Source organism: Panthera onca, chromosome D3, assembly GCF_046562875.1.
Source record: "Panthera onca isolate mPanOnc1 chromosome D3, mPanOnc1 haplotype 2, whole genome shotgun sequence".
Taxonomy (NCBI): domain Eukaryota; kingdom Metazoa; phylum Chordata; class Mammalia; order Carnivora; family Felidae; genus Panthera; species Panthera onca.
Genome location: NC_138350.1, coordinates 85672327 through 85694692, shown reverse-complemented (window position 1 = coordinate 85694692; position 22366 = coordinate 85672327). Strand labels below are relative to the sequence as shown.

At 40.5% G+C, this 22366-nt stretch overlaps 2 long non-coding RNA genes across 2 annotated transcripts in view; one reads left to right on the top strand and one right to left on the bottom strand.

Moving 5' to 3' along the window:
• LOC144613790 (uncharacterized) overlaps positions 1–12647 on the top strand; it is a 42529-nt gene extending 29882 nt beyond the window's left edge. The window contains exons 2-4 of the long non-coding RNA XR_013551184.2: positions 1539–1711; positions 11013–11275; positions 11825–12647. This is a non-coding gene — a long non-coding RNA (uncharacterized LOC144613790). The remainder of the gene's footprint in view (positions 1–1538; positions 1712–11012; positions 11276–11824) is intronic.
• On the bottom strand, positions 1602–21710 carry LOC132665031 (uncharacterized). The gene is made up of 3 exons (XR_013551185.1): positions 21549–21710; positions 18186–18307; positions 1602–1683 (listed from the first exon to the last, which is right to left on the bottom strand). It is a non-coding gene; the product is annotated as an uncharacterized LOC132665031 (long non-coding RNA).
• Between the last annotated feature and the right edge of the window lie 656 nt (positions 21711–22366).

Sequence of the window (22366 nt, the reverse complement as noted above, 5' to 3'; positions counted from 1 at the left end):
ATGAATAGCTTTTCTGAAACGCTGTTAGCTTTTCTGAAAACAGCCACGGAATTTTAGTGACTGTGACTGGGTAATACCGGGGTTTGGTTCTTTAACGTAAGGGACAGCGAGGAAACTAGAGACAAGAGCACAGAGGGACCTGTACAGTAGTCAATACACGTTTCACTCAGAGCTTTGCAAGTCTTATTTTTTTCTTCACTGTTTTCTCTGATTATTTTTTAAACCTAAAAGTAGACTACTTGTGGAGAAAGTAATAAATTAACCACATTGTTAAAAGCAACGCAATTCTGGGGCGCCTGGGTGGCTCAGTTGGTTAAGCCTCCGACTCTTGATCTCAGCTCAGGTCACCATCTCACGGTCCATGAGTTCGAGCCCCACATTGGGTTCTGCACTTACAGCATGGAGCCTACTTGGAATACGCTTTCCCTCTGTCTGCCCTTACCCCACTTGTGCTCTCGCTCTCACTCTCTGTCTCAAAATAAATAAATAAACTTTAAAAAAATAAAAGCAATGCAATTCCCATAAATTTATTTTTGTACAATCTTTGTGAAATTTTGAAACATCTGGGATAGTTACTACTTGCCTTTATTTGGTTAATAGAGCATGAATTGACCTAGCGTTATCTTCAGACAGATACATCATATTTTGCTTTTTTTCACTGGGATCAATTCTCAAAATTGGAAAGTTGTGTACTTCATAAGCAAATTGTCAACAAAGCAATCTTGACTTATTCTCTAAACATTGGTCTATTCTAAACACATTACTTTGTCTCTCTAGAAGGTATATTGGTAAATAATAAAGCAGAGTATTTACCACATCTTTTCTCATGCGTCACCACTTTTGATTTCCATAATACTGAAAAATCAGAGTGTTCATATCCTTTCCACTCTACAGACGGATATGGAGGTCCAGAGACGTTGAGTGTCCCAACCATGGAAATGGAGGCCCCGAGATGTTGAGTGTCCCGACCAGAGATGGCAGAGCTAGGTCTTGAATGCACATCTTTTGACTTTAGTAATCTGTTCTTTTGGAAAAAGTGGATGTGCCTCTGACCAGAAGGCATGTTGACAGAAACAGCAAAAGCAAATACCTGCCTTTCTTTCCTAAATCTGTCAATGATTGCCAGGGAAGAGAACTTTTGGAACAATCCTCCCTACTATTGATAGGAAGATTCTGATCCTTACTTTCTCTGGTAGAGGCATGAAAACTGCCTCAGAGTCTCAAAAAATATCATGGTGGGGGCTTATCCTTAGATTACATAAAATCGAGGAGAGATAGTGTTACCAGATACTGGCATGTTTTGATTCCTTTTCCGTCTTGGCAACTGCGTTTCATCTCAGACCTGGTATTGACTTTAACTAGAAGAATAATGAAAAGCACGCTACTGATGGTGTGGGATTAGAACATTCTCCAATGTGAAGACCATGAGTCGTTATTTATGAGATATTAATTCTGTTATTTTATGAGATTATGTTAATATTATGTTATTTATGAGAGAGAGCAGTGCTAAATAAGTGAGCACACATTTTCTTTTCCAGTATGCTGTGGAAAGGTGACTCCCATGAGCAGTATCTGTGGACCAATGTTTTGGAATGACCCGTCAGGATGAGGGGTGTGTGGCCTGGTTTCAGCCATAACTCTGCGACCCTGAGGAGTTGCTTCCTGCTGGATCTCAGGTATTCCCTGTAAAATAGAGAAAGCATTGAATCAGGTAGCTTACAAAGGTCTTCTCATTTTACAATTTTAGGCTCTTCCGTTGTCTCAGGAGTCTACCGCAGTCTGCATGGAGCCCCCTTGTGTTTTTTGCTCCCTGCCCCCTCCCCCACGGTTGTTCAGAATTTTCCAGCCCACCACTGATTAAAAGAGATAGACTGATTTTTGTACTAACTCCCTTGTTGGTTGGAGGGTTCATCTGTCGGGAGGGTGCTGGGGAAAAGAGAGGCAGTTGAGCATGGTGCCCTTGTCTTAGAGTTCCGGCAGGAAAAAATGAGCAAATGACCAAAAGAGTTGGAGAGCAACAGTGCCTAAGAGACTTCTCTCTCTAGCCTTGGTTGTCTTGCTAAACTTGTAGTAAATCCCCTCAAGATAACTTTTCTCTTGTCATTGTGACATACTTTCATTCACCTACTCGTTTGTCTATTTATCCATTCAACACATTCCACTATGTGTCAGGTATGGTGGTTCACACCAGAGATGTATCAAAAGCTTCTCTGGCATCCAGACCTTCTGGCTCTCTGAATGAGCTTGTGAGCTAACAGTAACCAGCACCTACTGAAACCTTTGCAGAGATCAGGTTGATAGCTGAAGAGGGAATTGGCCCTAGGAATGTTAGCTTTAGAATAAAAAAAAATTTTTTTTAATGTTTACTTATTTTTGAGAGAGAGAGAGAGAGAGAGAACAGAGGAGGAACAGAGAGAGAGAGAGGGAGACACAGTATCTGAAGCAGGCTCCAGGCTCCGAGCTCTGAGCTATCAGTATAGACCTTAATGCAGGGCTTGAACTCATGAACGGTGAGATCATGACCTGCACTGAAGTTGGATGCTTAACCGACTGAGCCACCCGGGTGGCCCTAGCTTTGGAATTTGAACAGCACAGAGGGAACATCGATGGAAAGATCTCTAGCACGTGGCTGGATTGCACACCATTAGGTGGTTACAGGTACAAATGCATGGAGCTCCTGCTGCTGAAGATGCCAGATGTGAAGTCAAGAGTTATTTTGGTGTCTCAGGTTTGGCTCAACATCCGGCTTTGAACCAAGAGGTTCTTTTGCTCCTGGAGTTTGAAGGTTTTTTCAGTTTTAGCTTTGTGTGATGGCCCCTTGAAACTGTGGGAAAATAATTGTTCTAAGGAAAACCAGCTCTTAGGTGCTTCTATGGGAAGAATGACACTGTCATTTATTGGTTGTGTGATCCAAGACAAATGTCATTAGCTTTTTAAAATTTATTTTTATTTTTTTTATTTTAGAGAGAGAGAACAAGCAAGTCGGGGAGCGGGGCAGAGGGAGAGAGAGAGAGAATCTTAAGCTGAATGTGGAGCCCAACACAGGGCTCGATCCCACCACCCTGGGATCATGACCTGAGCCGAAATCAAGAGTTGGATGCTCAACCGACTGAGTCGCTCACGTGGCCCTCCATTACCTTTTTAACTCATTCTCCTCATGTGTGAACAACCTCCCCATAAAACTGTGGAGATTAATTGAAGGATTAAGTCAGGGACCTGTCACATTTGGCCACTTTAAGTCATAATTATTACTAAAAAAAAAAAAAGCATTTTCAAAATGGAGAGTCTTTCTGTGAATTTAATAATCATTCCATAAGCTTCTTGAAATCCTAATGCCTCACTACTGAACTGAATGTGTTTTATCTACTCGCAGTGCTGCTATGGTATAGCAACCTGCGTATTAATCAGTTACCTAAAAATTGCAAGATGTTTCTGGTCGTAAAAGAAGTAATAATCTTTAAGATATCCAAAATAAACCTTCCCACCTGTTGGCACAATCACTGTACGTGTTTATGTCTTTAAACTAAAACTTAATTAGCAATAACAAGTTCCTGAAAGTTTACAGCAACCACAATAACCAAAAACTAATTAAAATGAATAGATACAAACCAAAGAGAAGTCTTTTCTCTCTTTTTGTGCCTCAGTTACATCATCAAGTAGATTATCTGTTGAATATGTTCTGGTGGACTCGATCCAGGATACAACCTGACCAAGGAATTCTTGTTCCAGTTTTCTTAGCTGGAAAAGTGTTTTAACCTTTTACGTAACCCTGGGTGTATTCTGTAAACAGTGGTTGAACATGTTATTTAAATAGGTAACATATCGTAGACACTTGCTCATTAAGGTGGGATGGCAAGGACTAAGCCAGATGTTACCATTGTGACAAAATTTGTGAATACTTATATCTCAACTCAGGCCAGTCACTGTGTTCCAAAATTACATCAAAAAGATTAAGGTACATGAACAGACAGAGCTAAAACTCTAGACTTACTGAATTTAAATTTCATTGCGGCAGGGGCGGTAACTAGTTTTTGTATTTCTTGAAAAAAAAAATGTTTTGAAGGAATGGGACAATATATAATACCAAATGGTTAAAACCTGGATATGTGTCTTTCAAAAAATATTTTGATAAATGAAACTACTTTTGTCACTATTAAAACTACATTCTCCACGAACACAGTCCCTTTTGCCATGGTGAGCAATTTTTGCGTATTCTTCTATGACTGCAGGGGTTTTTTAATTATTATTTTAGATAACAGATATACAAAATTAAAGGGAAATATCAGTATTAGTAATATTACTTTGAAAACATTTTATAGTAAGTAGAGTGTGCAGTTAATAGTTCTTTGTGACCAATCCTAATGTTTAGTTTTACTCTGAATTCAGTAATAAGATGATGTAAACCTGCTTAAAATTAAAACAGGGAAGGTGTTACTTCAGTGAGTCCTGGGTTTTTCCCCAACTCTATGGTCTCATTTACATAGTGTGATGTATGCTTGTCTATGTCTGTGTAGTGTGTAATAAGTCATATAGAATATATTAACATTGCATATTTCTGATTAATTATTAAAACTTCAAAATAGTCTTGAATTTCTACTGATATTCAAAAACTACTGAAAATATAAGTCTGGGGTTAATGATATTGGCATAATTCCCTTGATAGTTAAACTGAGTTTTGTTCTTCAGAAATAACGACACATAGCCAGTTTCATAATAAGCCTTCAGGGGCAACTGGGTGGCTTCAGTCAGTCAGGTCCAACTCTTGATTTCAGCTCAGGTCATGTTTTCACAGTTTGTGAGTTCAAGCCCCGCATCAGGCTCTGTACTGACAGGGTGGAGCCTGCTTCAGATTCTCTCTCCCTCTCTCTCTGCCCCTCCTCCACTAGCACTCTATCTCCCTCAAAATAAATAAATTAATTAAGATTAAAAAAAAATACTGTACCCTGAATGGAGCTCATTTTTGCTTTTTTTAAAGAAAGTTCTTTCAAGGCCCCTGGGTGGCTCAGTCGGTTAAGCGTTCAACTTTGGCTCAGGTTATGATCTTGTGGTCCGTGGGTTCGAGCCCCGAGTCAGGCTCTTTGCTGACAGCTCAGAGTCTGGAGCCTGTTTCAGATGCTGTGTCTCCTTGTCTTTCTTCACTTCCCCCCACTCACACACACTCTCTCTCTCTCTAAAAAATAAACGTTAAAATTTTTAAAAATTAATAAAATTCTTCCAATTTTTTTTTTTTTTGAAGTGTAGTTGACATACGATACTATATTCCTTTCAGGTTACAACTTAGTGGTTTGACATGTACATACATTACAAAGTGATCACTGCAATAAATCTAGTTACCACCCTGAAAGAGGGTTCCTGGACTCAAGTCCAATGTTGTGCATGTGTTCCCCACCCACCCCCACCCCCAACACCAAGCAATTCTTGGACACCAGCAGTGTGTCCAAGAATTCAACTCGATTCAACTCAATTCTGACACTATCCACTTGGAGATGGCATAGGATTCCACAGGTTTGGGGTTTAGTTGTACAAGACTCCCCCCGCAGCCTCCCCGTCTGGATGCCAGCCACAGACCCCAGGCCGTTACCTGTGCTTCTGACCAGCCAGCTACAGATTCAAGGCTCCAACAACCTCCTCCTTAGGTTCTTGTAATTTACTAGAGCAGCTCACAGAACTCAGGGAAACATTGTGTTTACCAGTGTATTAAAGACACGAATCAACAGTCAGATGAAGAGATACACGGGTCAGGCACAGGAACGGGTGTGGGGTTTCCATGCTCTCTCTAGGTACCACCGCTCTCCCCGTATCTCCACATGGTCGCCAACCCGGATGCTCTCCAAACCCAGTCCTCTTGGCTTTTTTATGGAGCCTTTATTGCATGACCACGATTGTTATTGGTTATTGGCTGATTCAGTCTCCAGCGCTTTCCCCTCATCAGAGGTCAGGGGAAGGGACTAGAGGTTCTAACACTCTAATCCCAGAGTTGGTCCTCCTGGCAACTAACCTCCACGCTTGGGTACAATCCAAAAGTTACCTTCCTTAATAATAAGATCCCCATTTCACCTCTATGGCTCTGGGGCATTTTCAGTAACTGTGAATGAAGATCAACTGTATCTGAGAAACCTATTTTGGTCATTTGGCTAAATATATATTTCCTATGAATCATATCACACCATCTGTTACCATACGAAGTTATAATATTATTGACTATATTCTCTATGCTGTACTTTTCATCCCCATGAATTCTTTATAAGTGGAAGTTTGTACCTTTTAATTCTTTTCAGCTATTTCACCCATTACCCACCCCCCCCCCCCAGCAACCACGTTTGTTCTCTGTATGTATGAATCTGTTTCTGTCTTGTTTTGCTTGTTCATTTGTTTTGTTTTTTAGATTCCACATATAAGTGAAATCGTATGGTATTTGTCTTTCTATGACCTAATTCACTTAGCGTAATATCTCTAGGTGAATGGAGCTTATTTTGAATCATTAAGTATTTCAGTAGAAAGAGTTTTATAGCTATATTTATACCCAATGGGATAGAGATAAAAATTCATATGGCAATTGAAAGTGACCCTTTATAAATTTGTAGAAAATGGGGACACTTACTAGAGGTTTAATACTGAGAAGTATCTTATCATTACATCCTAGCAAAAAACTCTGAATAAGCCTTTTTGAAAGTCTGAAAGAAACGTGGGTTAAAAATAAAACATTCAGGAGGATAAAGTATTGACCGTTAACTGATAATTCAGGATAGTTTCCCCCACTCAAAGAGGAAATATATGTTACTCCTTTTGGGATCGACTCTTAGACTTTCCCTGCAATAGAATACCAGTTTAAAACACATAGAAATAAAAATTGGCCCCTGTGCCTTCAGTCCATACGTAGCTCTGATGCCAGTGAGGAATTGCTATTCTTCAGTAATAACGACACATAACAAATTATCTAACTACATTGGACGGGGTTGTTGTGCCATCACTAAGTCTTTGGCCTTTAACTCCACACCACCCTCTCTACCAGGCTATGTGTCGGGAGGTTGGGTCTCTGCAAACCATGTATCTGCTCTGTCAATTGATTCCCCGTGGGTTCTGCCCATAGGGAGGGCCAGAGGAAGGCTACAGGGATAGGGATGAGGGCTTTTCCTTCCTGGGGGCTTCTTGTCTGCCCCTGAGCTGTGAGCAACCCCCCCAGCGATATTTTTTCACTCCAACAACAGCAGCTGATTCCTAGGGCAGGAAGTGAATCCAGTTTGCAATTTTTCTAACCTTTGAAGAACCAGAATCAAAGTACCACCTCGGGACACTTGCTTTCTGAAGTTTTGTTATCTCCATGGTGGTTTAGTGTTCCCTGTTTTAGCTTTTCAGATCTTCAAAACATAGTCAGCGATTTTTTATATCTAGTGATTGATCCTTTATGTTAAATTGTCTATGTAAAAATAACCCTTGTGATTTCTGTCTTTCGATGGATACAGTTGTATTAGGAGGCCAAGGATGAAAACAACTTGACTGTAACGGTCAACCGATAGGGCTAGTACTTTACAAAGGGTCACATTGGCTTGGAAGGTCAAATGGCTAAAGTTTATAATATTTTATGAAGATGTAATATGTAATGAAATATGTAATATGAAAGTACCCTGAAAATGGACTAAATCCAGTAGTTTGTCTCTATCCTTATAATGTGAGTTTGCTGGGGTACCTGGGTGGCTCAGTCAGTTGAGTGTCCGACTCTTGGTTTGGCTCAAGTCAGGATCTCATGGGATGTGAGTTCAAGCCCCACATCGGGCTCTTCGCTGGCAGCAAGGGGCTTCCTTGGGATTCTCTCTCTCTCTCCCTCTCTCTCTGCCCCTTCCCCACTCGTGCTTCTCTGTCTCTCTAAAATAAATAAATAAACAAAAAATTATTTTAAAAATGTGAGTTTGCTATATTATTTATGACTATTTGATTCTGACAGAAGACGAGAGAGACAGAAAGTATATCAGTTAGGGTTTTCTGCAGAAACAGAGCAGGTAGGAATCGGTTCATGTGGTTTGGAGGCCAAGAAGTCTTACCAACTGCCATCTGTAAACTGGAGACCAGGGAAGCCACTGATAAAATTCAGCCCGAACTCGAAGGTCTGAGTGTAAGTCCCAGTCTGAGTCTGAAAGCCCGACAACCAGAGGCACAGATGTTGATGTCGGAGGAAAAGATGGGTATATCCCAGCGAAGCACAGTGAGTAAATTCACTCTTCCTCTACCTTTTCTATGGTAATCGATTTCTATTCTGGCCCTCAAGGAATTGGACGATGCCACCTCATTGGTAACGGTGGATCTGTTTTGCTGAGTCTACTGATTCCAACGCTAATGTTTTCCAAACACAGCCTTGCAGACACATCCAGATGTAATGTTTTCCCAGCTATCAGGGCATCCTTTAACCCAGTTAAGTTGACACATAACATTAACCATCACAAATGGGATGGATGAAGCTCATATGTGTTAAGCGTACATAAGCATACATAAGCTAATAGCATACCCGTTATAGGTAAAACTCATGAGATGTGCTAAAGATAGAAAATGAGCAAAGAAGTCACTTGAAAAACATGAGCAGAATTCATAAGCTATGCTAAATGTGGATAATACACTAGCAACTTTCAAGACATATTACACATATGATAAATAGGATGAAATGAGCAAAAGTGTTTGTTTACAGAAGAAAAATATGAGATGGGCCAAGTCATGAGGTACAGATCATGTCACTTCTAGGTTGACAGCTAATCGTCCCTAAGTTGGCTACTCATTTGGACCCATCCTGGCCCCATTGTGCTTGGGTTAAGCAACACAGACAAAAAACCACGGTTGTTCAGCAGGCCCGCTGGCGATTCACAGCTGAGGCCCTAAGTACTTGCCCCTCGGTTCTAATGGAGGCAGTGCCTGTAACCCACCCCAGGCACTTCCTGCTTAACCTCTCAACCTCAACTCTGGTCCTTGTGACTGGAAGAGAGGGGTTGGAGAGAGGAAGGGAGGGAGAGGGAGAGAGAGAGGAGAATCCCAAGATTCAGGGAGGGTCATCTTTTACCGTGCTTGTTCTCTATGCTATATTGCACTCTTCTATCTCCCCCCACACAGTGTCTCACTGTGTGTTTTGAATACATTAATAAACCACTGACTTAGCATCTTCATTGTGTCTGTGAGCCTCTCTTCAGTGAACTTTAGGATGAACCTTGTTCATTTCCATGGAAAGGGCAGGTGGAATTTTGTGAGGGATTGCATTGCATGTATAGATCAATTTGGGAGTATTGCCATCTTACGGATATTGAGTTTTCCAATCTGTGACACAGGATGTCTTTCCATTTATTTAGGCCTTAAAAAAAGATTTTTCCGGGGCGCCTGGGTGGCGCAGTCGGTTAAGCGTCCGACTTCAGCCAGGTCACGATCTCGCGGTCCGTGAGTTCGAGCCCCGCGTCGGGCTCTGGGCTGATGGCTCAGAGCCTGGAGCCTGCTTCCGATTCTGTGTCTCCCTCTCTCTCTGACCCTCCCCCGTTCATGCTATGTCTCTCTCTGTCCCAAAAATAAATTAAAAAAAAAAAAAAAAAAAAAAAAAAAAAAAGATTTTTCCAATCGTGTTTTGTAATTTTCAGTGTACAAGTGTTGCATTTATTTTGTGAAGTTGATTCCTAAGCACTTTTTGGTGCTATTGTAAATAATCAACAATTAACGGAATGTTGTGCAACTATTAAAATGCAATTTAGGAAGTACGGTATGCATAATAACAGACGCTATTGTTGGAAGTAGGATCTAATAATCATTGGAAGATGATTTCCATTTAAGGAACAAGATAAGAACACCAAATCATATGTATTATAACTGTACTGTGACTATGTACCCAAAATAAGCAAATAAGCCTGTACACAGAAGTCCTAAAGTAAAATGTAATTTTTCTTTTTCTACCTCTTTGTAATTTCAAACACGTCTTTAATGACAATGATTACTTCTATCGTGAAAACTCTAAATATATAATTTTATTTTTTAATTAAAAAAATTTTAGAGAGAGTGAGTACAAGCAAGGGAGAGGGGCGAAGGAAAAGGGAGAGAGAGATTGAGAATCTCAAGTAAGCTTCACACTCAGTGCAGAACCCAGTGCAGGGCTTGATCCCAGGACCCGGAGCCGAAATCAAGAGTTAGACACTCAAACAACTGAGCCATCCAGGTGCCCCCTGAATATGTAATTAAAAAATCCAATAAACTTGAATTATTTGGGTGGTTAAAATAGCCAGACTGGATTATTTACGATACATCTTCTTTGAGAGTTTATTGTATGTTTGTTCTTACAATGCTAAAAATAAAATTGTTATAGTTGATGTCAAATTGACACCAGGTGATCACATAAGACTTTTTACAGTTTCTCATGCTAAGCAGCTCATGTAACATTCATTATTCTACTGACCAGATCTTTTTTTGCCATATAGATTTTTAATTTCTTTTTAATTCCCCATTAACATGTATTGATGCTATACATTATTGTAGATAATCCTTAGTGCAAGAGTCAGTATGTGATTAAAAATTATAATAGCAGAAAACTGTACATTTGTCATCACAGGAAAACAATTTTTATTTTTTATTGTGTAAATAATTCAAATTCTGGCCCAGCATACAGGCCATTGTCAGAACACTCTAATTCTTTTCTTTTTAATGTTTATTTATTTTTTGAGAGAGCTGAGACAGAGCTCGAGAGGGGAAGGGCAGAGAGAGAGGGAGACACAGAATCTGAAGCAGGTTCCAGGCTCTGAGCTGTCAGCACAGAGCCCGATGCAGGGCTCGAACCCATGAATCGTGAGATCATGACCTGAGCTGAAGTTGGACACCGACTGAGCCACCCAAGTGCCCCATGAACACTCTAATTCTTATGCCTCAAACTTTCTGAGAGTTCATTTCATGGATACAAGAAAAAACAAACCAGTGTCTCTTATATTTGCTGTCCACATTGCCTGAAAGAGGCAGATTAAAAAAAATTTTTTTTTTAATGTTTATTTATCTTTGAGAGATAGAACAGGGGAGGGGCAGAGAGAAAGGAGGACAGAAGATCCAAGGTGAGCTCCATGCTGACAGAAGAGAGCCCGATGTGGGGCTCGAACTCATGAACCATGAGATCCTGACCTAAGCTGAAGTCAGAAGCTCAACCGACTGAGCCACTCAGGTACCCCTGAAAGAGACCGCTTTATCTTCATGTATGGAAAAATGAGTTATTGCTGGAATCCTCCACATTCGTAAAGCACGTCTCTCCCCATCACTAAATGGATCTTCTGAGCAGGTACTGCCGAGAGTCTGAGGATCCGGGAGCACCTTTTGAGCTGCTCCCCTCCTCCTCCCAGGAGTCCTGCTTCCCCCTGGCTAATTGGAATAGGTTCTGCCCGACTACTGCTTCATGCTGAGAAGACTATGCCCCACAGTTTAATTAGCTGATAATTCTAATCTACTAATTTAACTAACACTTCTTTTGAGCATTGTGTCCACCTGGCACAACATTTCTGAGACTTAATACAAGGGCGCACGGTTTCCGGGCAGTTTGCCTCCGTTTACTGAACCACTATGGCACCTTCATTATTTGATTTAACTATTCTATTCTCTGGCGTTGTGAGGTTTTCAGCCAAACCCACTGATGTGTGCTCATGAACACCAGTTGTCTACAAAGCACCTGCTTTTCTGAGGAGGGATCTTATTACTAAAACACAGCTAGTTCCCGCCAAGAAGAGGGCTTAGATTTCTTTGGCCAGCTTGATGCTTTATCAGACTGCCTGTTTGCTCTCTGTAGTCATTGTGCTAAGCCCAAATTTCTTCCTTCTCTTTTTGTTCTGGGAAGGTCCTGCTGCGAATGACTCTCCAGCCTCCCCGGGGACACTGGACCTTGCTGTGCCCCGCCCTGCAGCTAGATCCTTCTGTGATATGAGTACAATGGTTCTACTTCCTGTCACCATCTCAGGGGCGTCATTTAAACCCAAGGACATCCAAAAAGTTACAGCCTGCACCTGCCCCCCGCCCTCCATGGCTGTCAGCAGATACTACCCTTCCTCTGCTTCTATTCTGGTCGCCCTTGTCCCTCCCTTGGTAAAAGACTCGCACTGGAATCAGTAAAGGCAGGACCGGCAAAGCCAAGGGCGCTACAAGGCATCCCTTTGTTCTGAGGACAGCTAGTTCCAAGAAGCGCTCTCTTAAAAATGGAAACACCCTCAAGGGAAAGTCACCTGAAACGCAAAATACCCGTGTGAAAAGGAGAAGCAGATTCTACTGTAACTAACTCTGTGACCTTGGGCTTGAAGCCATCTTTCTTCAAGTCTCAGCTTCCTCATCCAAGAAAGGGGAGCTTGGACTGGACCTATTTCTTCAGTTTCTGCAGGTTGAGAGATTGCTTTGTGAATCTGATGAAAGTCACAGACTTTCTCCCTACAATGGTGCACGTGTGCAAATTAAAAACTATATATAGGACTCTGAGAGGCTCAGTTGTTAAGCATTTGACTTTGGCTCAGGTCATGATCTCATGGTTCGTGAGTTCAAGACCCCCATCAGGTGAGCTCGAGCCCCTCTTCAGGTGAACATGAGACACATTTTGGGTGAGCCCTGCTTCTCTCTGTCTCTCCCCCCACCCTGTCCCTAGTGGGATTCTCTCTCTTTCTGCCCCTCGCTCATCTGCGCCCTCTCTCTCAAAAAACTAAAACAAAAATAGACATAAAATTATAAACAAATTAGGATTGACTCACAGTCTGTAGGCCCACAGCTACTGGGTTAAAGTAAGAAATAAACAAGCAAACAAACTAAACCATGAACACTGTCTCTAAATTCATTTTGAATTAAAAAAAATTTTTTTATTTATTGTTGAGAGAGAAAGAGAGAGAGACCAAGAGCAAGTGGGGGATGGGCAAAGAGAGAAGGAGATCCAGAATTCGAAGCAGGCTCCAGGCTCTGAGCCTGCTCTGTCAGCATAGAGCTCAATGTGGGGATCAAACTCACAAACCATGAGATCATGAACTGAGCTGAAGTCAGATGCTTAACTGACTGAGCCACCCAGGCGCCCCCTCTAAGTTCACTTTGAAGTCTTACATTCTGTGATTCCAACCTCCCCATCCAGGTTCCTGACATGACTTGGATGTCCCCTGCACTGATAGGTCCCTCATGCCTCATTTCTGTGTGATGTTGTCACCTGTTTGTTTTATTTGCTAACTGTAAAAGATCACCTCTGGACGAAATCACGAAACTGTGATGAGACACTACAGGACCCTATCATCAGCCATTTCTTCTCACTTTTCAAATTTATCTGTCTTTTTTAAATTTTATTTTTAAAATGGTGGTAAAATATACATTAAAGTTGACCATTTTTAAAAATATGTTTATTATTTTAAGAGGTAAGGGGCAGAAAGAGAGAGAGAGAGAGAGAGAGAGAGAGAGAATCCCAAACAGACTCCATGCTCTGTGCAGAGCCGACGTGGGGCTCAATCCCACGAACTGTGAGATCATGACTTGAGTGGAGATCAAGTTAGATGCTTAACCAACTGAGCCATCCAGGCGCCCTTTAAAGCTTACCATCTTACCCATTTTTAAGTGTACAGCTCACAGTGACATAGCACATTTACATTGTCGTGCAGGCTTCGTCACTACCCAGCTCCACAATGTTTTCATCTTCCTCAATTGGAACTCTGGACCCATTCGACAGTAATGGCCTCTTGCCCCCGCCCCTGGCTACCACCATTCTACTTCCTGTCTTTGTAAGTCTGACTGTTCCAGGTGGCTCATGTAAGTGGAATCATAGAGTGTTTGTCCTTGTGTCTGTTTTAGTTTCCTTATACTGTCCTCAGGTTTCAGCCATGGTGTGGCGTGTAGAATTTCATTCCCTTATCAAGGATAAATAATATTTCATTGCATCTATCAGCCACATTTTATCTAATTCATCTATCTGTTGATGGACACTTGGGTTGCTTCTGCATGTTGGGTTTTGAACAACACTGCAAGGGACAAGTGTCTACAAATGTCTATTTGGGCTCCAGCTTTTTATCTGGGGTATGTGCCCAGAAGCAGAGTTGCTGGATCAAATGGTAATTCAATATTTAATTTTTTGAGGAAAGGCCATACATTTTTTCTACCATTTTATATTCATACCAATGGGCATAAATGTTCCAATATATATATATATATATATTTTTTTTTTTTTTCTGTGCTTCCCCCCCATTCTTCTTCTCTTAAATATTTGCTTAGTCTGTAGTGCTGAAGAACATAATTTTGTGGTAGGTTTTAGTAGAAAAAGTGGAACAATTGCTTAGCTTTCTGTTATTTATTACTATTATTAATATTACTGCATTCATGTTCTTGAAATTGGAATGAGTCTTAAAAATAAGCATCAAAAGAAACTTGCCCATTGCCAATTATAAAATAAGTCTCATCACCTATGTACCTACCAGTGCAGCCACACTTTGCAGATTCTATGTATCTATTGGGTTAACTTAATTATTTCCATTGATACGTTTCATGGTGTTGCATGTTAATTGACATTTGGAACGTTAATAAATAAATATCTTCCAAAAAATTACACCATGACACAACATTGAGACCCAAAGACAAAAATGTCACAGAAGATTGTTCTATGACAGGCGATGCAATGAAAAACAGGAAAAACTGCTAAATCTGCCGAGTGTTAATAGAACCCCCCCCCAGCAAATTATAAGATTCGCAGACATAAATGACACTTAAAAAATGTAAAGCCCAAAATGTGGAGACAAATGTAAAGCAGAACATAATATAAGTTTCTGTCTTTGGATGCATTTATCAGAAAGTAGGTGGGAATGAAAACATCCCCTGTCCCTTAAGATGACACATGTGTTAGAATAGCTGCCCAGATTCCAACATGGAAGGCACGGGTTGAGGTCCTGCACGTCTGGATTGCCTGTCTATATCTTGACCTTTAGTCAGAGCCAAAGAAATTTCTGTGTTTCTTAAGCCACAGCAAGTTTGGACCCTGTTACGGCATCCTAACCAACAGAGACCTACTTCACCCCGCATGAACGACCAGCTTCTCCGTGAACTGGAAACCTAAATTGGAAAGTTTAAGCCGTAACACTAACAAAGGAAAGAAAGGAAAATGTCTTTGGAACTTGAGGGAGAGAAAAGGTTTTAAACAAAATACCAACAAGTACGATGCATGAGAGAAAAAAAAAAATGAGAGAGATTCGACTCCACAAAAATTAAGGATTTTTGTTGAAGGAAGGACAGCACAGAAAAAGTGACAGATGAGAAGGTAAGAAGACTTGTTTAAGATGGAAAAGTAGACCACAGGTCAATATCTACACGATACAAGGAACTCTAGTGAGTCAACAAGAAGGAGGCAACTGTATCCATTTTCTGTATGCTGCTGTGTCAGATGACCACAAACTCACTGGCTTAGAACGACAAAAAATTGTTATTTTACAGTTTTTCAGATCCAAAGTGTGACAAGGCTATCCCTGGCTAAACTCAAGGTGTCTGCAGGGTTATGCCCTCTCTCCAGACTCTAGAGGAAAATCCCTTTCTTGCCTTTTCCAGCTTCTGGAGCTAACAGCATTCTCTGGTCATCATCAAAGCCAGCGATAGCAAATGAATCTCATGCTGCCTGTGACCTCCTTTTTTGTCCCCCCCCCCACCTTTAAAGCCATTTATTTGTTTATTATTTATTTATTTAATGTTTATTTTTGAGAGAGACAGCATGAACCAGGGAGGGGCAAAGAGAGAGGGGGACAGAGGATCCAAAGCGGGCTCCGCGCTGACAGCAGTAAACCCAACGAGGGGCTCGAACTCACAAACTACAAGATCATGATCTGAGCCGAAGTCAGAGACTCAATCAACTGAGCCACCCAAGCACCCCTTATAGTTACACTGGGCCCACTAAGAAAATCTAGGATAATTTCTCTATGTTAAACTCATCTGATTAACAACCTTAATTCCACCTGCAACTTTAATTCTCCTTTGCCATGTAAAGTAAGATGCTCATAGGTTCCAGGGAGCAGGATGCGGACATCTTTGGGGGAACTATTATTCTGCTAACTAGGTACACATCAGAACAAAAGACAAAGGATTTGAATTTGCAGAGGGGGAAACACTTAGGATTAACAAATTATGGCCAGAAACTACCAGTACAATGATCTTAAGTGTCATCTGTTCATTTTTTAATCAGAATATTTACTAAGCAGACAACATGGGCACAACTCCTGTGGAAAAGCACAGATGGAGAGGTCTTCAGGTGGTCAGCCAAAGGTCCCTGTGAGACCCAGTCTTCCCTAGACCTTCGGAAGTGTCCTAAAATACTGTCAGTAAGAAGTGTATTCATTGTAGAGACCTGCTATGCGAGAAGACGTTCTTTAGAATTCCAAGACTTTTGTCTTCATTTCAGAGTCAACGTGACACAGTGTTTAATCTATCTGATTGCTGTGCAAGGTTACCTCCACAAATTAAGAGAGGGCTCAAAGTATTTTTTAAAGAAATTACCAGTGTTAGCCCTAGACTGCCTTTTTGCCTTAACTGATATCCCACTTTCCCTTAGAGATACTTAACTTTAAAATTGAGTCAGCACTGAAAAAAAAAAAAAATCCACACTATCAAAATGCACTCTGTAGAAGTGACTAGAATCAGTATTTTATTTACAGATCCAAGATGCATTCAACATGGCTGTCTCACCAGCCAAGGCAGGGCTGAAAGTCAGGGTCATTTTCGGAACTTCAATTAAATAGATTACATTCAGCAGGGGCACAAATGGAGGCCATTATCATTAAAGTTGAGTTGAGAGAGAGGTTGCAAACGTGGGCACCGCCTGAAGATCACAGGAAAATGTGTGTTTGTGCTAGATCTGTAAAAAGTTGGCTTTTATTTCTTTTCCCTGGAAGTTACACTTGCCAGGAATCATGTATCTGACTATAATAATGAGGTTATATGACTTTACATATTGAAAAGATACCTAAACATAATAACAATATTACTTTGAACTTGCACTGGACTCTTCATCCAAGAACTTCTCCATCATTAGCTAATCGAATCTCACAGTGTGGAAATGAAAGTATCTACTTACCTCACTTTACCAAAGGGAGTGTTTCTGAGAGGTTAAGTGACAGTGAACATTTAAATGGAAGGTAGTAGGGAAATGGGGACAGAAATGTCTTGCTGAATAATGTAGATATCTGGGAATGAAACTCAAAGGTTCACGTAAGGGCCATTCATCTAATCGAACACTTTAATTTTTTTTTTTAATGTTTATTTTTGAGAGAGACAGAGCATGAGCAGGGGAGGTGCAGAGAAAGAGGGAGACACAGAATCGGAAGCAGGTTCCAGGCTCTGAGCTGTCAGCACAGAGTCCAATGTGAGGCTCGAACTCACGAACTGTGAGATCATGACCTGAGCCGAAGTCGGACACTCAACCAACTGAGCCACCCAGGCGCCCCTAATCGATCACTTTAGAAGGCTACATCTAAATGTCACCAGATATATAGAAAATGCTGCTTTCATAAGTTCTCAGAAAAGGACACTCTTCTAATTCTCCTTACCAAACTATGTTGATGTCTTTACAAATTAAGTTCTTTATAAAATAAATTTTTGTTTTCAACTTAATGTCTTCTTATTGCTTTTATTTTTGTAACACCTTATTGAAACATAATTCACATGCCATGTAATTCAGCAATTTAAGGTGTACATTTCAGTGGTTTTTATTTATTCACAGTTATGTGGAAGTGTCACCACAGGTAATTTTAGAACATTTTCATTTTCATCATCTCCAAAAGAAACCCCCACCCCTTAGCTATGGCTACTCTTTTCCCCCAATGACTACTGAATCTAAGTAAACACTACATCATTTTGCTTCTGTAGATGTGCCTTCTCAGGATATTTCACGTAAACGAGATCATATAATATGTGGTCTTTTGTGCTGTCTTCTTTCACTGGGCGTAATGTTTCCAAGTTTCATCCATGTTATCGGGTGTATCAGTATTTCATTCCCCCCACCTTTTTTTTTTTGGCTATATAATGTTTCATTTTACGGATATGATTTATCCGTTCCATCTACCCATGTTTTATCCACTCATGAATTACAGACATTTTGGTTGCTTCTATCTTTCAGCTCTTGTGAATAAGGCTGTTATGAACATTCAGGTACAAGTTTTTGTGAGTACGTGCTTTCATGTTGGGGGCAAATACCTAGAAGTAGAATTGCTGTTTACCTTTTTGAGGAGCTGTTGACTATTTTCCAAGGTTGCTGCAGCATTATACATTTCTACAGCAGTGTATAGGGGTTCTGATTTCTCCACATCCTCGCCAAAACTTGTTATTTGCTGACTTTTTCCTAAAATTTCAATTAATTTAGAAAATTTTTTTAATGTGTATTTATTTTTGAGAGAGATAAGGACAGAGCGCAAGAAGGGAAGGGCCAGAGAGAGAGAGAGGGAGACACAGAATCTGAAGCAGACTCCAGGCTCTGAGCTGTCAGCACAGAGCCCGATGTGGTGCTCTAACTCATGGACTGTGAGATCATGACCTGAGCTGAAGTTGGACGCCCAACTGACTGAACCACCCAGGCGCCCCTCAATTAATTTTTTTAATTGAGGGGAAATTCACATAACATAAAATTAACATTTTAATTAAACTATACAGTTCAGTAGCATTGAGAATGTTCACAATATTGTGCAACCATCACCTTTATCTTGGTCCAAAACATTGTCATCATCCCCAAAAGAGGACTTTGTACCCATTTATCGGTCACTGCCCATTCCCCCCTCCCACCATCCTCAGAGGGGATGAATTGTTTCCCAGCCAAATCCACATACTGAAGCTCTCCCAATATGACTATATTTGGAGAGAATACCTTTAAGGAAGTAAGTAAGGTTAAATGAGGTCATAAGGTGGAACCCTAATCCCGTAGGACTGCTGTCCTTGTAAGAAGTGTAAGAGTCACTGGAGAGGCTCTCCCCCCAGGCACATAAAGAGGAAAATCTGTGAGGGGACACAGCTAGAGGGCAGCCATCTCCAAGCCAGAATGAGAGGTCTCACCAGAAACTAAATTTTCTGGTGCCTTGACCTTGAACTCCTTTATTTATTTCGTCAGAGTTCGGGATTTATTTATTTCCTCCCAGTTCATCCAGAACTGTGAGGAAATACAGTTCGTTGTCCAAGCCACCCAGCTTGTGGTGTTTTGTTATGGCAGCCTGAGCAAACTCATACCCAGATAAATGGAATCATATCATAGGTGACCTTTTGTGACGTGGTTCTTTCACCTGATACAGTGTTTTCAAAGGTCATCCATGTTGCAGGGTGTATAACTACTTCATTTCGTCTTATGGCTAAATACTATCCAATTGTATTTTTGCGTACCCATTTCCTCCATAGTAGGACATTTGAGTTATTTCCACCTTGGCTATTGCAAATAGGTCTGTTATGAACACTTGTGTGCAAGTATTTGCTTGAATACTTGTTTTCAGTTCTTTTGGGTAGATATCTAGGAGGAGAATTGCTGGGTGGTATGTTAATTCTGTGTTTAACTTTTTGAGGGACTGCCAGACTGTTTTCCACAGTGGCCGCATCATTTTAGATTCTCAACAGCGGCATGTGAGGCTTCCAATTTCTCCATTTCTTTGCCAACAGTGCCATTTCTCCTCTTTTTGATTTTAGCCATCCTAGAGAGTGTGATGGGGTATCTCATTTTGTTTTTGTTTTTTTTGATTTGCATTTCCTTGACAACTAGTGATGTTCACGATCTTTTCATGTCCTAAATTTTTGCTCGTGTTTTTGCTGTCACGTCTAAGAAACCATTACCTAAATCACACCATGAAGATGTATGCCTATGTTTGTTTGTTTGTTTGTTTTTTCCGGAGAATTTTATAGTTTCAGGGCTTGTATTTAGGACGTTGATCCACTTAGAGTTCATTTTGTAGATGGTATGAGGTATGGATCTAAATTCATTCTTTTGCATGTGGATATCTAGTTGTCCCATTTGTGGAAAAAAACTAGTCTTTCCTCATCGAATTATCTTGGCACACTGATGCACAGTCAATTGACCATAATGTGAGTGATTATTTCTGGGTTGTCAATTGTATTGAGCTTTGTAGTAAGTTTTGAAATTGGGAAGCAGAAATCCTTCAATTTTGTTTTGGCTAGTCTGTTTCCCTTAATTTCCATATGAATATAAGCCAATAATGTCCATATCCTTTCCATGTGGGTAACCATATCACTTTCTACGAGAATGGTGGCTGCATATTTGACAGAAATTGCTTTAAATCTGTAGTTCAGTTTGGGGGAGTATTGCCATTTTAACAATATAAATCATTGACACAGGATGTCTTTCTATTTATTTAGGTCTTTTATTTTTTATTTATTTATTTTTTAAAAGTTTATTTATTTATTTTGAGAGAGAGTGCACGCACGAGCAAAGGAGAAGCGGGGGTGGGGGTGGGGTGGGGGGAGAATCCGAAGCAGGCTCTGCACTGTCAGCACAGAGCCTGATGTGGGGCTTGAACTCACGAACTGTGAGATCATGACCTGAATCGAAATCAAGAGTTGGATGCTCAACCGACCCAGCCACCCAGGTGCCCCATCTATTTATTCAGGTCTTTTAAAATGCTTTTCAATGATACTTTGTAATTTTCCATGTGGATGTCTTATATTTGTTTTAAATTTATTCCTAAGCATTTTATTCTGTTTATTGTTATTGTAATCATTTTCTTAACTTAGTTTTTGGATTATTTGTTGCTTGCATACACAAATAGAACTTTATTTTGTACACTGATTTTGTATTTTGTAAACTTGTTAAGTCTTCTCTTTGCTCTAATAGTTTCTTTGTGGATTCCTTAGAATTTTCTACATGTAAGGTCATGTCACCTGCAAATAGAAATAGATTTACTCTTCCTTTCTAATCTGGATGTCTTTTATTTATTTTTCTTGCCAATTACTCTGAATAAAACTTCCAGTATAATGTTGAACAGAAATGGTGATAGCAGACATCCTTGTCTGCTTCTCCATATCTATAATTAAGACCCCTATTTATTAACATGTGCAAAGAAAGCAGAGTTCAAATCCATGTGCTTTGCTATTTGAAGTGGAACATGAATATACCTTGCTTCAATTCTCCCAGTTTAAAACGGCATAAAATATTTATTACCTTTCTGTTTCGGTATTGGGAAAACGAATTAGAATTTGATGATCCCCTTAAAAATTAAATATTATGCAAATTCATAGGACAAAGTTATGGAGCATAATTAGGAAAATTCACAAGTAGGGGATGAAACGTTTAGCCATGCGTCTCTTTCCTTCTTAAAGATCAGAATTATTAATAAATCATTAATAAAGGATCTTTATTCTTAAGTAAGGCAGACTGGGCTCCAGGTGACTTTCTGGAAGACCCACAGAATGTTTGCCTGCCTTGGGCACCATGAATAACTTCCCTACATCTATTGGTTAGAATCCTTTTGTTTACAAATCCTATTGCTTGCTTTTTTTTTTTAAATATGTTCTCATGATAAATAAATTAATAACCCAATTAATGTAAAAGGAGCTTGTGAAAGTATTTCTCTTTTGGGCCAATAGTTTCTTACCTCTGCAAAATGAGGAAAATTCCCTTTGTTCTGGAAATTGTGCCTGGCAATGGCTGCACAAGTAGCTGTAAGGCCCTGAGCACCTCTGTCTGTAAGGCCTCCTATAATGGGCGGCAAGCCTGCTTCTGAGGCCGGGTGCCGACGAAGGGAGCGACCCCGTGGTTACGCTTGCAGCCATAGTGAGATGCCATGCAACGTTGCATTCGATCCCTAGAAAGACAATTATTTCGGTCCATTCAGGTTACTATAACAAAATACCATAGCTTGACTAGGGATGGCTTATAAGCAACAGAAATTTACTTCTCACAGTTCTAGAGGCTGGAAAGCCCAAGATCAAAATGCTAACAAGTCTGTGCTTGATGGGGACCCAGCTTTCTGGTTCAAAGACAAATCTGTTTTCTGCATCTTCACATGGCAGAGAGGGGAAGGACCTATCTGGAATATCTTATAATTTTTTAAATTCTATTTATTTATTTTGAGAGAGAGAGAGTGAGTGTAATTGGGGGAGGGGCAGAGAGAGAGAGGAGGGGAAGAGAATCCCAAGCAGGCTCCATGCTGTCAGCACAGAGCTGATACAGGGCTTGATCCCACAAACTGTGAGATCATGACCTGAGCCAAAATTAAGTGTTGGATGATCAACCGACTGAGCCACCCAGGCGCCCCAATGGGTGCTATTTTTAGCCCCAATTTCTACTTGTAGAAGCTGAGGTTTAGGGGTTATAGAGGCATCAGGTTTTTTCCCCCTACCGAAGATTCTTTCTGCCCATTTTCTGTTAATCCCACCTATTTTCTTGGTGGAAATCTGCCCAACTCCTTTT